Genomic DNA, 16,816 nt, shown 5'->3' with positions numbered 1-16,816 from the left:
AGGTGTAGTAAAAGTGTTTGTTTGGTTAGAAGAGTAGGAAACTTAAATTTTAATATGTAAAGTAATAGAGAATTGAAGAGAGGAGAAGTAGAATATGTGAGGGCTTTTTTTTTTGTTCTCCGTAAGTCACGCGTTGTACACCAATTACTTCACACGTCAGCACAACACATGCGTCTTTTGTTTTTTCGTTTTTACTTGTTGAGTTCGTTTACCCCGGGGATATCCTTATAGGGATGAGATCCGAGACCGTTGGATGTGTGATTCAACGGTCCGAAAATAAAAAACAAACTCACATTCTCTCTCTTCCTTTTTGTTTTTGATTTTCGGACTGTTGGATAACACGGTCTCGGAACCCTCATCCCTATGAGGATATTCTCGTGGTAGCCCAAGCGTTACTTGTTTCCTTTCTACACATCGATCAAGTACAACACATCCACTCATCAAGTACAGAGTACATCAGCACAAGCCCATTTTCACTTGCGCATGATAACTCAAGTTGAGGATACGCCACATGCCCATTTTTACTTGCGCTATATAACTATATATACTAGCATTAGTGCACGTGCTCTGCACGTGGATGTTTAAAAATACTTTATAAAGTAAATGTGATCATATATAGTTTATTATTTAAAACTTAAGAAGACTATTTTTTTATGATAACAAATGCTTTGGATTCCTGATTGCAGTAATTATTACTTACATGTGTCCCATTAATACATTTAATATGGAAATTGTAAACAGAGGTCTTACGAAAGAAGTAAATATTTTAATAACAAAACATATTGACTACAAAATACAATGACATAGTTAAATATATTTATTGAATTTAAAACATTTATACGTTAAACAATTAACATATATTTGTTTAGGTCTAGACCCCCAAAGCCACTTTCTATAGAAGTAGTAAAACACAAATAATAATTGTTAATAGTAAAACTTTGACTGCATCTCCAATCTCGCTTTCATCAATAGTAAATGTGGTGCTCATGGTTGAAACTGTTGTTAAAAATAAAAAAATATTCCCAACGTTAAATAAATTAATCATATGTCAGTCTGATGACAATATAAACAATTATGAAGTATAACAAATAAAAGAATCACTAAATAACATTGTATAATAAGCAGTATGAATTGTAATAAAATGAATTACATTAAGTGGTTGGAACAAATTCAATATATTTCCCATTGGTTTGTCAATTTGAGCCTTGTCAATGATAATAAATTGGTAGATATATTGAAGGTTTTTTTAAAAAAAAAAAAAAAACTCTAAAATTGTTTTTTTAATCGAAGATTTACTATTTTTTTTGTTGACCACTACAAATATATATAACTTTGTCATGATATATATTAGAAGAAGTTGTAGATATTTCAACTATATATGGTTATCTTTTAAAAAAAATAACCAAATAGTATTCAAAAGAATGTATAGAAAATCAAATATATTTTGTGTTGTTAAAATGGCTCAACATGGCAAAGATATACCATAGATATCTATATTGGTGACATCATGTTTCAATATATTAATTACAATGATTTCAGAATGTCATAAAAGATATTACATTAAACAACTGGAACAAATAAGTCATCTGATTTGTTATTGTTATAATAATTAGTATTATTATGGTTTTTATGAAAATGATTATTTTCTAAATCACAATATCTGTTTTTTTTTTATTATTTTTTTTTTTGTAGATATAGCCTTCAAATTAGCCAACTATTAAGTGAAAAAAAAATTGAAGGTCATGATGATTTGTAATGGAAAATGTATGAAGAAGACAATGGAACAGAAGGGTAATATATTTAAGCAAAAAAGGATTAAAATAAGCATAAAAAATTTAAGAGAAGAATTACCTGACGGGGGTTGGTTGATGGAATCCACGAGATGCGAGAGAGGTGAGTATTATTGTTGATCTGAGTCGTTTTCTTAAGAAATCAGTAAGGAAAGAGATAAGGTGAAGATATAAAAGTTAGTCCGTGAGTTGGAGACAAAGGGACCCTTTTTTTGTCTTAGTGCGTTGGCACGTTTTTAATATTTCGTGTCAAAACTTAATTTAAAATTTTCAAAGGAAACACTTTAGATTAACTTTACTTGAGTAAATCTGATGGGATGTTGGATATTAAGGGTGGTCGACCTAATGTATGTTATATATCCACATAGTATAATAATATAATTGGACGGTTCAGATTCAACTATATTTCATGAGACGTGTCAAAAAGCTACATATTCATCCAAGGGGCAAAAATAAAGAACCTTTTTTTTTTTTTTTTTTTTTTTTTAAATGTATTATAAAAGGCTAAACAAAACTTTTCTTAGCAGTTATTTCTTTATATTTTTTTGGTGTGAAGTCATACGCACATATTGGCAACAACCATCATTAGCATATCCACCAATTGAAGCAGCATGATTTTTCATACACTCTCTATAACTCACACCAGTTTGCTTTGGATTTGTGGATGATTTATTTTTGTTTGATTCAGTTTTTTTTTGCATAAATGAAAGCACGCTTACGTTTTCAAATCCTACTTGCATATTTTCTAAAGAAAAGAGACTTTTTTTTAACACAACGAAAAGCTCTTATGATGATGAAATGATATTTACAAATTTTATAGTGGAGCTTGTATAGTATTTTCAAAGTAATGACATGTACATACTTGTATGTTTCAATATATGTTTTATGTTTTTAAAATAACAATACAGTTGTATGGACGCAAAAAGTAATTGTCATGAAGTGGACCCATGCATAATGTTTTCATTCATGATTAATGTAGTAATTTTTTAAACTATTTTGTCCATGGGGTTAACTTTAACAATGATGTAATCCTCGAGTCCATCGCAATGACTTTAGTATATTTTTTTACTTTTTTTTAATGTGGCAGACAACATTGGAACTCGGGTTTGGAAATGTGTGAGAAGATATTATGGGTAACAGAGCTGGGTCTTACAAAGTGGTCATAGTAGTTGTAATGCCGTTATTGAACCCATTTAATTGGGTCAATCGGTTTGCAAAGGTGAACTGCTTAACTTAATCATATGCGATGGAGTATATATATTTGTTTTCTAGTTTTTTTTATTTTATTTCATTATTATTTTTTTGTTTTTGATTTTATTATTTATTTAAAAAATTATGTTTTTTTTGCTTTTCTTTTACTTTAAAAACACATAGATTCTTTAAGAACCTTGCGAGTTTTCTTAAACATATAGATATTCCTTCTTTGGTCTTTCACAGTTGGTGGTTGTTTTCATTTTTTTTTTTTTTTTTTTTTATAACAATGCTCATAACTATATATGATGATATACTATTTCGCAAGGATGACTAAGAAGGAGTTAAAGAAGAAGGGCAAAAGAAAAACATGTAATGGGTCCGATGGTTACGTTAAGGTAATAGAAGGGTATATACGAAAGATTAACTGTTAAGTTGTTTTTTAAGCGATCATAATATGAGAAAGAGAGAAAGGGTCTGAGTAGAAGGATGTGTAAGAGATTATGAGCAAGAGATATAGAGAAAACTATAGCTCAAAGCGTTTTTTTTTCCCCTTCTTTAAGTAGGCTATATTGGGCTATTTTATGTTAGGAATGTTGATTGTAAAGTTTAAGAGTAATGCCAAAACTTTTATACATACGATATTTAAAATATGTAACAAAACATATACATCAATATTTGGTATACCAACTACGAACATAATTTTAAACTGAATTTGGCATATGCGATCAGTGGGGGAAAGACTTATGGAGGCTCCTCCATATGCTTCCCGTACAACTTCAACTGAACTATTTCCGACTCTAAGCTACATATCCTTGTTTCCAACATATAGATATGTTCTTTACTTCGCAGGTGATCTCCATCAGCCCAACGGAGATCAAACTCTTGGGCCTCTATAAGACCTTTTAGAGTTATCTGATCTTCCTTTAGCTCTTCAACACAGATGATGATCCGAAGTTAGAGTTTTTTCTAACTGAACTATATGAAGCTTTGTCTCTTCTAAACTGGTATCTTCAACCTTATGTGTCATTGCTTCTTCAGTTTCTTCCTTTACACTGCAACCAACATGGGTTCCAATAGCAAGCCTGTCATCGTCAGCAACTAAAGTAATAATCCGACTACTCTGCACATCTAAATATTCTTGGTACTGACGTACTACATCAGCAAGGAGCAATTGTACCTATATGAAACATTTAACTTGAATAAATAAAAAAAATCAAAAATCAAATAAAAAAAAAAAACCTCACAGAGGTTAACCCATTTTGAGCATCAGCAATTCTCAAAATAACATCCTTATTGTTTCCTTCCCCAACAGCTCCAACTCCATAACTAAATGAAGGTTGTTCCTGACTATTATTTGGTTAAGTGACATCTCTCCTACGTAGACAATCCCAACCGGTAGCATGGACGCACTTAACACGTGCTACCAACTCTTCCATAGCCTTGCGCTTCATGTGCTCCTCAATAGTCTCTCCAGTGCCTTTCCCCCATAAAAAAAAAAAAAAAAAAAAAAAAAAAAAAAAGACATCAAAGAATTATATAGCTATTTTAGGTTTCTCTAACCATTTGTCTTTTGTAACTTTTTTTTTTAAAAGTTTTTTTCTACGGGTAATTTCAAACATATTTTTAAAAAAATTATGTCAAAAATTTCTACCATAACTCTTAAACTTTATAATTAACAGGACTAACATAAAATAGCCCAATATAGCCTATATTAAAAAGCCATGGGGCAAAAAAAACTACTCTTTCAACTATAGTCTTTTACATAGTTGCTGGTATTAATCTCTCACACACCCTTGGACTCAGACCATTTAACTCTTATTCATATTATGTTGACTAAGAACACTACTAAACAGTTTATTTTTCATATATACTCTTCCATGACCTTAATGCAACAATCGGAGCCGTTATGAGCTTTTCCTTTTATACTGTTTATTTAGCGCCTTAATAGTTATAGTTATCACAACTGGGGATTAAAAAAAAAAAAAAAAAAAAAAAAAAAACAAAATTGTTATAATTTAAGATTGATGTAGTTTGATTCATTTAACGGGATGTTCAAATACTTATAATATGTAACATCTTTTTCCATTTGCAAATTTTGATCGTCAATTGAAGAGTACCCATTCTACATTTGTGTTATATAGGTTAAATTAAACAATTAAATTTTACCATCTCCTTGTAAAGCAAATGCGTTAAGCATATGCAAACAATCTATTTTTTTTTTGTTTAAATACAACAATTAAATACTATATACAAGGAGGCAAATTTTAAATTAATTTTTTTAAAAAAAAATCTTGTTAGCAAAATTGTTCAGACTATTGGATTATTATATTTTGCAGTATAATAAACAATTACATTCTAAGACTACTTCAAAGCTGATTTTGTTTTTTAAAACAAACGTCTCCTTGGCAAAAAAATAAATGATGGAAGATCACTAAGATATTGGTGTAGTTCAATAAAACCAACTACGCCATTTTTTTTCATGTGATTTTATGCTATTTCTAGATAAACCAAACAAACTGTTTAGCAACATGTGTGTAAATAGTATATAATAATATATAGTTATGAGTAATGTTAATGGATTTGATAATACCTTTGTTTTACCCGTACCAACAATCCATTAACTCAATTCCGACAGAGGAGCCTAAAGTTTCCTTCCTAACATAATAGTTAGGTGCAATTTAAAAAAAACAAAAAAACATTTTTGAAACACAAACTGCAAGGAATTGAACTAACTAATTTTCTATTTTAGTTTACCTTTCTAAGTTGGTTTCAAAGTTGCTTATTGAAACTTGGATAGTTCAAATAGACGTCCGCCTGTATCAAAATGGAGGGAAGAAGGGAACAAACCTGCAGAAATGAATTCATTACAATTTAAGTAACAAAAGAGGAAAATAAAAATAAATGCAAATTAGTAGATACCTGGAGTGTTTGACGATGACAAATATTGTATAGCATCAATCCTTTTTTCCTCTCTTTATAAACCAGTTTAAGGCCTTTCCTATTAAACTCTCGCTGCGCTGGAGTGAGCCCAAGTCAAGTATTTGAAGAGGAAAGAAAATAATGGTGGGGATATTTAAAAAAACTTAAAATGTAAACCGGGTTTGTTTTTTAGGTATGGTGGGGTTGAACACATTATAATGACTCACGAGCGTCAAATTTGGGGAGGTAATGGGCAATATGCTGGCTCTATATGTGTAGAAAGGGGCAAATAATGTGATGAGACAATATGTCTGGTAGTAAAATTCTCTCTTCCATCTCCAGAAGCGTTGGTCATACCTATCCGTTCTAATGGGGTCCTACACAACTATTTTGAAAAGTTAGCAGTTACCTATGAGAACAAAAAAAAAGGCTAAAAAGGTAAAGCAGGTAGGATGCATAATCATGCTTAATTTGGACTATGCATATGTGTTAAATACTATGCGGCGGAGCTAGAAAGAAAAGGACAACGGTGTCTACTCCTCTAAACCAGTTGGCATACCTATTCGTCCTAACCTATTCGTCCATATGGGGGACACGCAAGCTTTTTGAGAAATTAGCAAATAATTGTGGGAAGAGAAACAAATTTTAAAAATATAAAGTAGGTGGAACACATAATCATGTTTAATTTGTACTATACAGAGGCGTGAAAAACTGTTTGTTTGCGTCAGCAAGAAATGGTGCGTACATTTAATAACATCTTCAAAAAAATATAAAGGACCTCTGTATATGCACTTTACTCTTATTAAACTATAGGCTATAAATGGAAAGAAAAAAGTAAATTACTATGTAGTCAATTTATTCGCCCACTCATCTAATTTTTTCCCAACACTTTGTAAGGGCATCATGCAGTACTGAAAAGGTTGATTACTTTTAAGGTGCCAGGGTATTTAGTAGTAGAGTAGTAGTGATGTGTTCAAATAGTATAGAATAATATATAGATATGGGTACTATCACTACCTTAAATAGTACCTTTGTATAATTCCTAACAACAATCCATTTACCCAATGACGTCAGATGAGTCTCAAGTTTTCTTCCTACCACAATCCGTTTTCTAAAGGGAATGTGATTATATATAACGTTCATTATTTAAAAGTTAAGAAGACCTTTTTTTTATGAGGATTATTTTTTTGGATTTATTGATAGTAGTCATAATTACTGCGATGTGTTGCATTAATGTATTTAAAATGGAAATTGCGAACAGGTGTCTCACAGAAGAAGTAAGTATTTCAATAACAAAACATATTGGGTAAAAAATGTAATGACATGGTTTAATATCTTTACTGAATTTAAAACAGTAATATGGTAAACAGTAGACATACATTTGTTTAGGTCTAGCCACCTAAAACAACTTTCCATAAAAGGAGTAAAACACAAATAATTACTGTTAACAATATAACTTTTATTGAATCTCCAATCTCATTTTCCTTAACATCCAATATGTTGGACATGGTTGTCACTGTTGTTTAAAAAAAAAAAAACAAAAGTTAAATAAATTAATCATACGTTAGTTTGATGCCAATTCCAACAATTATGAAGTATAACGAAATAGTATCTTTAAAAAAACGCCATAGTATTGAAAAGAATATATAGAAAATCAAACTTAGTTAAATATATATTTAAAAATGATATATATTGTTTTACCCAAATTTACCCAAACAATTATGAAGTATAGCCAAATAGTAAATTTAAAAAAACGCAATAGTATTGAAAAGAATATATATTGTTTTACGCAATAGTTAAACTTAACAATTATGAAGTATAAATAAATTTACCCAAATTTGTTTTTTTGGTAATTTTTTTTCTAGATTTGTCAACTTTGTGAGCAAGAAGGCCACACAGTTCAAATCTGTCCTTACCTTAATCGAAGATGTAGGGAAGCAAGCTACAGAGGTATTATGTATTTGGTTAAGTGTTGGGATCGGTCAGGTAAAGTTTTTGAAATGTGGCTTAAATGTGACTGGGTTGGATGTTTTAGTAAGGAGCTGCAATTTACTGCTTCAAACCAACCAATGTTACCAAATAAAAAGAAAATGACCCATGTTGTGAATTGTGATGTTTGTGGTAATGAGTGCTGTTGTCAGATTGATTATACTATTTAAGTTTTTTTGCGTGTCAGGTGTAATGTTAGTGCTATATGTATTTTTTTAAGGGCAACGTAAACGTTTATTAAAAGTGTTTATTTGCTTCTGATATAATAATAGATATTACACACAGTATTCAAAGACATAAATTTACACAACGAAAAACGTGCCATAACTTCAATATTACACAACTGATACGAATCTTAGAGAAGACAGTTGAGGACCTTTAATTTGAAGCATAATTAGATTATGCTGGCCCAGGCAGACGATTATAACGGGGAGGATGTCGAAGAAAAGTTGTGACAATAGTGTGAAGTTGTTCTATATGTTGGAGAATTTGTTGTTGAAGTTCTCCTTGGTGCTCGAAAATTTGTCTTTGACTTTCCAAAATTTGTGAGTGGTTTTCTAAGAATTGCGAGTAGTTTTCCAGAAATTGTTCCTATTCTTCATCAAAGACTATAATACGTTGCTGTAAATCTGTTAACTGTTCATGCATAAATCCTTGTCGTTCATACATTGCCTTGATACACCCGTGAAGAATATGGATCCCTTCCATGGGATCAACTGTGTTCTGTAGGGCATTTTCAGCGAAGAAATCTATTTGGATTGGAGGTGAGGGAGGGATTCTCTGACGGTTTGGAGTCATTGAGAAGTTAGGTTTATGATGAGGAGGACTAATGAGATTGGATGAGGAATATAATTATTGTATGAATCAAAATATAAGCGTGTGTGCTTTATAGTGGCAAAAAAATAATTAAATATTAAGACATAATTAAAAATGTGGGGACTCTGTAATAATTTTAAGTTGATATGTAGAAGCGTAGGTGGGCTCTAAAGGAAAAGTTGAAGTGTCAAGTAGGTAGAGCAGCTTACTTTCATAATCTAGTTTTAAGCCACGTCAAATGTGCAGAACAGAAACTAATTTCTGCAGTAACTGTCAGTTATCTCAATCAAGCAATGTGTACATTTTTTTTTTTAATTTAATTCTAATGCACGTATTTGCATGTTCCAGATTGAGGAAATAACATGTAGATGTCTGACCATAAATAAAAAAATAACATTATAGAAAGCTTTAAAAACTTAATAGAACGACGCCACGTATTTTTGTTAAATTACAAAACAAATTTCAGATGGATAAAAAGTTTGGCCACTATCGATTTGAGCAATTGGTCTGTCAAAGCCATGAGAATCGAATCGTTAACAAAACTTACTACCGCAAACTTGACAATAAGGCAAAGGTTTTGCAGCCTTTGGAAGCCATCAACGTTAAGTAGAGTCTGCATGGACGGTTAGAAAATCTTGCTAAGTGTCTCTCATTGACAATGTTGGAACTATATATTGTGTAGCAGTTCCTGGCAGTAAATTAATTAAAAAAAAACAAAATGCAATTTAAAAAAAAATAGAACTAACTGTAATTGCATTTTTCGTTTTATGTAAATATAATGCATGTGAGATGTATCAAGCAATTTGAGAGCACAATGAGTTACATGTTTGAAGACTCAAGAAAACAAAGGCAAGGGTCTATTGACTGACCTTCTTTTTAAAGCACGGTATTGTTATAGAAGAAGCGCTTGCAATAGGCTCATTGAGGTTGATTTGTTTGTTTTCATTTCTGCATCAAAACAAACACAACGTATTATACGTTATTAATACGTTATACAAAAAATAGCTTATTTTGAAGTAGTAAACAATCCATTATGAGAGTAAACTAACTTTAGCTAAAGTGTACGACACGATATCAAATTATAAAAAATGTTAAAAAAAAAAAAAAAACACTAACTGAAGTTTAAAACTGTTATTGAATAAGGAGAAAAAGGGTGTTTATTAAAAAAAAAAAACAATAAAACATAGAAGAAGGAGTTAAATCATGATAAGTTTGACAATGCTAAAAGAAAATTTAAGTATAAAGTGTTTACATCAAGCTAAGTACAATTAAGACGGTTGTTAACATCTAATAATATATGATTTTCGAACGACTCAGTAGTAAATGTTTTCTTAATCGGTAAACTATAAAAAAAAAAAAAGGAAACTTATGGAGTTAATGGTTAGGGTAGGATTTTTTTTGTTGGAAAAAATTACATATCATATAACTTTTTGATCGATTTGCAATATTTAGTATTGAGAAGTCTTTAAAAAATATATAAAACAAATAGACAAAATCAAAAAGTTTTCGTTTATTTTTTTGAGTAGTAGAGATCAACATAGTAGGTTAAATATTAATGTTGCAACTGCAATAAGAGGTGGAGGGGTAGGTGTTAGTGTTGCTTCACCTTTTGCTTTTGTTATTATATAGCCACACTTTGAAAACATTTATCTCAATGCCAATTTTCAAACAGAACTGGCTAATGGCAACAACATCACGTTTGTTTGTTTTCCAACCTAATCTGTTAGCAAACACGGCCATCTGTTTCTGCTGAACTTCTGTAAATTTTGTTCTAAATCTCTTACTCTTAACACTCTTAGAACCACCACTGATGCAAACTTCTTTGCTCATATGATTACCAGGTTCATCTAACAATCGTTTTTTATCAACCTTACCCAGACTGAAGAACTTCTGCTGATGAAAATTCCGATGACACCCACAGGCGGCACATTTAAGTGATAAATCTCCATTGACAACAGTGGTACTAAGTGAAGGTATATGCATATATTGGCAACAACCATCATTAGCATATCCACCAATTGAAGCAGCATGATTTTTCATACACTCTTTATAACTCACAGCAGTATGCTTTGGATTTATGGAATTGTTTTTTTTGCCGGACTCGATTTTTGTTTGCATAAATGAAAGAACCTTAAACTTATCAAATCCTTCCTGCATCTTTTATAAAGGGAAAAAAAACTTGTTATAGTACAAACAGAGAAGCTTCGTATGATAATGAAATGATATATGGCAAATTTTATAGTTTAGTTTTTGATAGTATTTTAAAAGTTATCACATGTCCATACTTGTATGTATCTATACATGTTTGATATTTTTTAAAAGTACAGTACAGTAGTACGCATGTTAGAATGAATTGTTATTGAGGGGCACATGCGTAATGTTTTCACTTATAATTAAAGTAGATTTTATTTACTATTTCGTAAACAGTGATCCCTTTACCAATGATGTAATTCTTGAGCCCATCGCCATGACTTTTGTATGAGTTTTTTTTTGTTCTTTTTTGTAAATGTGGCAGACAACATTGGAATGCGGGTTTGAAAATGTGTTAGATGATAATTTAGCTAACAGAGGTGGGTCTTATATCATTAAATGTTTTGGTAGTTGGGGCTTATTCAACATTCAAAGTTACTGTTGTTCGTTTATTGTACTCATTGGATTTAGTCACTTGGTTTGTAAAGGCGAACTACTTAACTCAATCATAGGCGTTTTAGTATATAAAGTTGATTTGTAGATTTTTATTTAATTTATTTAAAACATTATGGTTTGCTTTGTCTTTTTTGTTAGTTTAAAAAAACATATATTCTTTAAGAAACGTCCGAATTTCCTTAGACATACATAAATCCGCTTCTTGTTCTTTAATAGTTTGTCATAGTTTTAATTTTTTTTTTAAAATTTTTTTCTCTAATATATATAATTTTTTTTTTGTCTGAACAGTCCGTAAAATTTTATATGATCAAATACTATTTCGCAATGATGAGTAAGGAGGAGCCAAAAAAGAAGGGTCAAAGGATAAATTATTATGGGCCCGATTTTAACTTCAAGGTAATGGAAGGATATATAAGAAAAAATAAGTTGTTAAAGAGTTCTGTTTGTGATCATAATATCACAAAGAGAGAAAGGGGTTGAGTTGAAGGAGGTGTAAAAGGCTAGGAGCAGGAGGTATGGCAAAACTATAGTTTAAAGTGTTTTTTTTTTTATTATGACTTTTTTATTAACTATGCTATATTTGGCTATTTTAAGTTAGTCATGGTAATTGTCTCGTGTAAGAGTTATGCAAGGCTTTGTATACATATGATTTTTAAAATACGTTTGAAATAACCCTGAGTAGAAAAAACGTTTAAAAAAAAGTAGTAAGAGACAGAGAGAGAGAGATGTAAAACAACTATATAATGGTTTGATGCTTTTTTTTTCCCCTGTTATGAAAAAAGGCAAGGGTGAAGCTGCCGAGGAGCACATGAAGTGCAAGGCTATGGAAGAGTCTTCAACACGCGTTGAACGTGTACATTCTACTGGCCGGGATTGTCTAAGCATTTCAAGTGTCTTGGAACTAAACAGAAGTCAAGAACGTCGGTCACTTAGTTTTATAGATGGGGTTGTTTGGGATGGGAACAATGATGATGTCAGTTGGCGAATTACTAATGCTCAAAATGGATTGACTTCTGTAAGTTTTTTTTTTTTTATTTTTTTTTTTTTTTTTTTTTTTTTGTTAGACTTTTTATAAAGTAAAATGTTTTGTATAGGTTCAATTGCTTTGCTTGATGATGTCGCGACGTCGATTATCAAGAATATTTTAAAAAACGAGCATCGATCAATTTATTAGTTTAGTGGCTGACGATGAATGGCTGGATTTTGGAACCCATGTTGTAAGGAGTGTTACTTATCTAAATGGTTTTCATAGTTGATGAATTAAATTTGGGTAGTTCAAATCGACGTCAAACTGTATTGAAATGGTGGTAAAAAGCAAACCAAAACTGCAAAAATGAATTGAAATCTTTGAGTATGGTTTTGCGAAGAATTTGGAAAAAAAAAAGTTCAGGATGGTGGCATAATGTAGATAACCTATATGTTTAATAATATTTAAATTAGTATATTTTATTGATAGGAAGCTCATGTACAAAGGTTGCTAGAGTTGATCACAAGAAAAAATAAAAAAGCATATGTACATAAAAATATTATTATTACACACCGAGCTACATGACTTTGAACAGAGTAAAATAAGTAGCATTTATTAGATGGACCTAGTGGCGGATGGAGGTAATGTAGTAGTATTTTCGTTCTCCATTTGAAAGCGAAGTTGTGAGGAATTAAAGATAAAGACATAACACGGGTGACTTTTGATACATGGGCTGTAGGTCGCAAAAGAGACCAAAAAAAAAGTAGATGTAGTTAAAGCTTCTTGGTAACAAATAGACGAAATGAATATTCAAATAATGTCATACAAATGTGTTTGTTGTTTATTTACCGAGTATTATGTGCTTTTCAATTTTTTTTTTGCTACTTGGATTTCAGGGTTGTCCTTGTCGGCTGAAGCATCTTTTCGAACCATTTCAGAAGTTGCGAGCTTATAACCCTATGTTTGTTAAAAATGTAGCATGGTTAAAGTGTTTACAACAATTACTGTTTAAGAAAAGAAATAATAAATAAATAAAAGCATAACCTCACCGTCTCAATTACGTGACTATCTAAGTCAGTTTCTTCAGGGTAAACTTTGTCGATGGTAAATGATTCAAAAGTGTCCTTAGCACTGAAACCATTGATTTTAATTTGGAATATGAAAGATTTTCCTCCAATTTTTTGGAGTTCTTTGGAAGCTGCATTGGGACCATTTTGCTGTATTTTGTATAAGACATGTTTCAATTTATAGTCAAAAGATGTATTGATAAATTGTGAATTAACTTGCCTTTTGTATTATGTCCAACTCTTCAACCGACTTCATTAGCAAGGTTTCAGCATGCTTGTTGAAAGCGACAAAAGTGGTGATATCGGAGAAATCATTCACACACATTCGAAGTTTATACCTACTTTGAAATAAGAATGTGTTGAAGGATGTTGTCGGATACTTAAAGGAAAAACAGTGAAAAGGCGTTAGTTTAATTTAACCGACCTTTTTTCTGTCTCCATCTTACATTTGGAACATGGTTTATCAGAGTCACTTTGTGAGATAGTTATCTTACAACGTTTGCAGCAATTGTAGAACCAACTAACACTGTATACCTTGTCTACTATGGCAGAACAAGTATAGCTTGATCCGTTTTGTGATTCATCTCTTCCAAGCTCCTTTAATTTAGCTATAGTAACTCTTCTATTTCTAAGTAGTTCTTCTTCAGATAGATTTTCAGGGGGACTCTCAACTTCAACGGAAATATATGTATCTCGGAAGCTAGTTTGTACCCAACAAAGAAAAGCGCACATCATAATGGGAATGAAAAAAAATGTAAATGAATTGCATTTGCATAAATATGCATAGTAATTGAAGTTAAAAAATTGAAGTTAAAAATTATATATATATATATATATATATATATATATATATATATATATATATATATATATATATATATATATATATATATATATAATAATAATAATAATAATAATAATAATAATAATTCACCTGTGCTTGTATTCCGTAACAACGTCAATTTCCAGGTTGATATAGATTTTTGTCCCGCTAAGAGATAAAAGTGTAATTTTGCCTACAAAAAAATGTAGTAAAACACCTTTTTATTGGATGGAATTCCAGTTGTAAAATAAATTTGATATTAACTTATATTTGATACCAGAATAAATTGTCAACAATATAAATGTATATTTACCTTGATAATCTTTTGCATTCAGCGAAGTGGCTATAATGATTACATTATGTTTTGTAATAATGTCTTCTGGAATTGATTTGCCGATATCACCCCACAAAGCAATTGTTATTTCGGTGGCACTAAAAAATTGGAAGAATTCATTAAGTTACAACAATACATTTGATTTGTTAACTAAAGATATCAATGTTTAACTCACTTCTTATCCATGATCACGATCTCTTGTAAATTTGTTCCTGATTTGTCTTTTTGCTTGCCAACTTTTTTTAATACACCAATAACATCTACGTGTTGACGTCAAAGGAACATTAGAACTTCTGGCATTTAATTTCTCTTGTGAAAAGAATGTTTAATTTAATGTGAAAATATAAATTAGAATAAATATTTAACTTTAAAGGTGTAATATATAACCTGATAAAAGAGTTTTTCGCTTAGACCTTTCTTGAAGGTTTCTGAAGTCAGTGAAATTGAACTTGTGCCTTGCAATTTCAGTGACTTCTTCATCAACTGCTTCTATTAATGTTTCTGGTTTAAAATGAATCACAAATGGATGAACTACCGGACGATAGGTTGTTGCTAACATCACATCAAAGCGTTGAATGAGGTAGATTTTGCCTTCTTCTATCACTTTTCCTTTTGCAAATTTATCAAAGCCTTTAAAGTTTTCCGATGCCAATTTTGCATGTACGTGAGTTTTCTATGGATAAAGAAAAAAAAATTTATTTCTTTAAAAAATTATCTGAAATCTAATGTGATCGATTACCTGTGCATCTAATAGTAAAAAGTCTCGGCTTAAAACGTCGTTGTTATTCCAGTGAATTGACTTCCACATTCTTGTTTCTGAACTTGAACTTTAACTTCCCACTTGTATGTAATGCACGGAGATTAGCAAGAAATTGGCATGCTTGGGATGCCATTTGTTAATGGTTGGTTGGGGAATAAGTTTTCTGAAGTGGTTTCGACGGTTTTTTCCTCTAAGAGAAGGAATAACTTTAATGAACTGATAAGAACTTTAAAGATAGGGTTGACAGATTGTATAAGTTTGCTGAAGCAACAAAGTAAGGTAATATTGTTTATATGTCAAGGTAATACAACTTAGAGGATTATTAATTCTTAAAAAGACAAAGGACATGTTTTTTTTGTAGAATGAACCTGTTGGGGTTCTTACGTGAAGCTTTAAATAAGTGTTGTAGATATGCAAATTTAAGGGCTAGTGGTGATAAGAATGTGTGCTACAGATATGTTTGGTCCCACCCTAACTATGCAACCAACCAACTTTTTTTTCCCAGTTTTTTGTTTCTCATCTATACTATTATTGTTGGCTGTTACCATGAATGAGTGGGGGGTTGTTGTGTAAGTTGTGCATGATAGATTTGTTTGATACTAATTTTGTTTGATACAGGCAAGCATTATGTAATGTGTGATTGACAGGGATGATGTCCCACAATGTGGCAACTTTTTAACAATTCTTTTGATGGTGACTGGAAAATTAAGACATTAACTTCATCTATGTTAAATTTACTCCCGCCCGTGATAAGAATCTGTGGCTCAGAGCTGCTTCGGCCAGTGCTTACGATGAAATCAACCTAGTTTTTATTTTAAATTTTTCCGTGATCCTCCTAGTCAATGACTCTAATCATAGCTTCGTGGGGGTGGTTAGCTATCAACTGATGATGTTTTTTTAATAAGAAATTTTTTCTCAGGTGACATCAACATCCACATATGGGCCGATGTACATTTAGGTGTCGTCCGTAATAACAGTGCGCGGCTAAGAGTTGAATGATCCCACTGTCATTATACAACCTACCAATTTGGTTTATGCAAAGTTTTTTTTCTCCCATACAATCTTTTCGTTGTCTTTTGGCATGATTCAGCGGGGTTGGTTTGTATCAACTGTGGATGATATATATGGTCCATAATAATTGCGTTTGATATAAAAAAAACATTATTTAATGTATTACTAATCGATGTACGTTAACGTTGTAGCTATTTTTTTATAGTAAGTTGTTTGTAGTTGTCATCAAAATTCATCTTTTTTTACATTACTGTAGTAATTGAATTTAAGTCTAATTTAATCAATCTGTAAAGGTCAGACGAATTATCGAACTAATAATTTGAAGTGACAGTTAAATTTTTTTAATAACTAACGGATCTTTGTATCTCTTCAGGGCGTTTTTACAATTAGTCAATTCTAATTTGGTGTTGTTAAATTGTGAACATGTACGAAAGAAACCTACATTTGAATCACATTGACAATAATAACATCGACTTAAGAGCTATATTAGACTCGACTGG

General features: G+C 31.1%; 2 long non-coding RNA genes and 1 pseudogene across 2 annotated transcripts; all 3 read right to left on the bottom strand.

The window, feature by feature from the left end:
* Window positions 1–3,597: 3,597 nt before the first annotated feature.
* On the bottom strand, window positions 3,598–6,116 carry LOC147489120 (uncharacterized). Its single transcript, XR_015201840.1, has 5 exons — window positions 5,904–6,116; window positions 5,739–5,831; window positions 5,575–5,639; window positions 4,229–4,461; window positions 3,598–4,161 (listed from the first exon to the last, which is right to left on the bottom strand). It is a non-coding gene; the product is annotated as an uncharacterized LOC147489120 (long non-coding RNA).
* Window positions 6,117–10,310: 4,194 nt separating this feature from the next.
* Window positions 10,311–10,865, bottom strand: LOC147489119 (zinc-finger homeodomain protein 2 pseudogene; annotated as a pseudogene).
* A 3,457-nt stretch (window positions 10,866–14,322) lies between these two features.
* Window positions 14,323–14,807, bottom strand: LOC147489118 (uncharacterized). Its single transcript, XR_015201609.1, has 3 exons — window positions 14,721–14,807; window positions 14,525–14,643; window positions 14,323–14,404 (listed from the first exon to the last, which is right to left on the bottom strand). It is a non-coding gene; the product is annotated as an uncharacterized LOC147489118 (long non-coding RNA).
* Between the last annotated feature and the right edge of the window lie 2,009 nt (window positions 14,808–16,816).

This window comes from Coptis chinensis, chromosome 7, assembly GCF_015680905.1.
Source record: "Coptis chinensis isolate HL-2020 chromosome 7, ASM1568090v1, whole genome shotgun sequence".
NCBI classification, from domain to species: domain Eukaryota; kingdom Viridiplantae; phylum Streptophyta; class Magnoliopsida; order Ranunculales; family Ranunculaceae; genus Coptis; species Coptis chinensis.
Note: the sequence above shows the minus strand (reverse complement) of the source record. Positions and strands in the feature narration are given on the sequence as shown.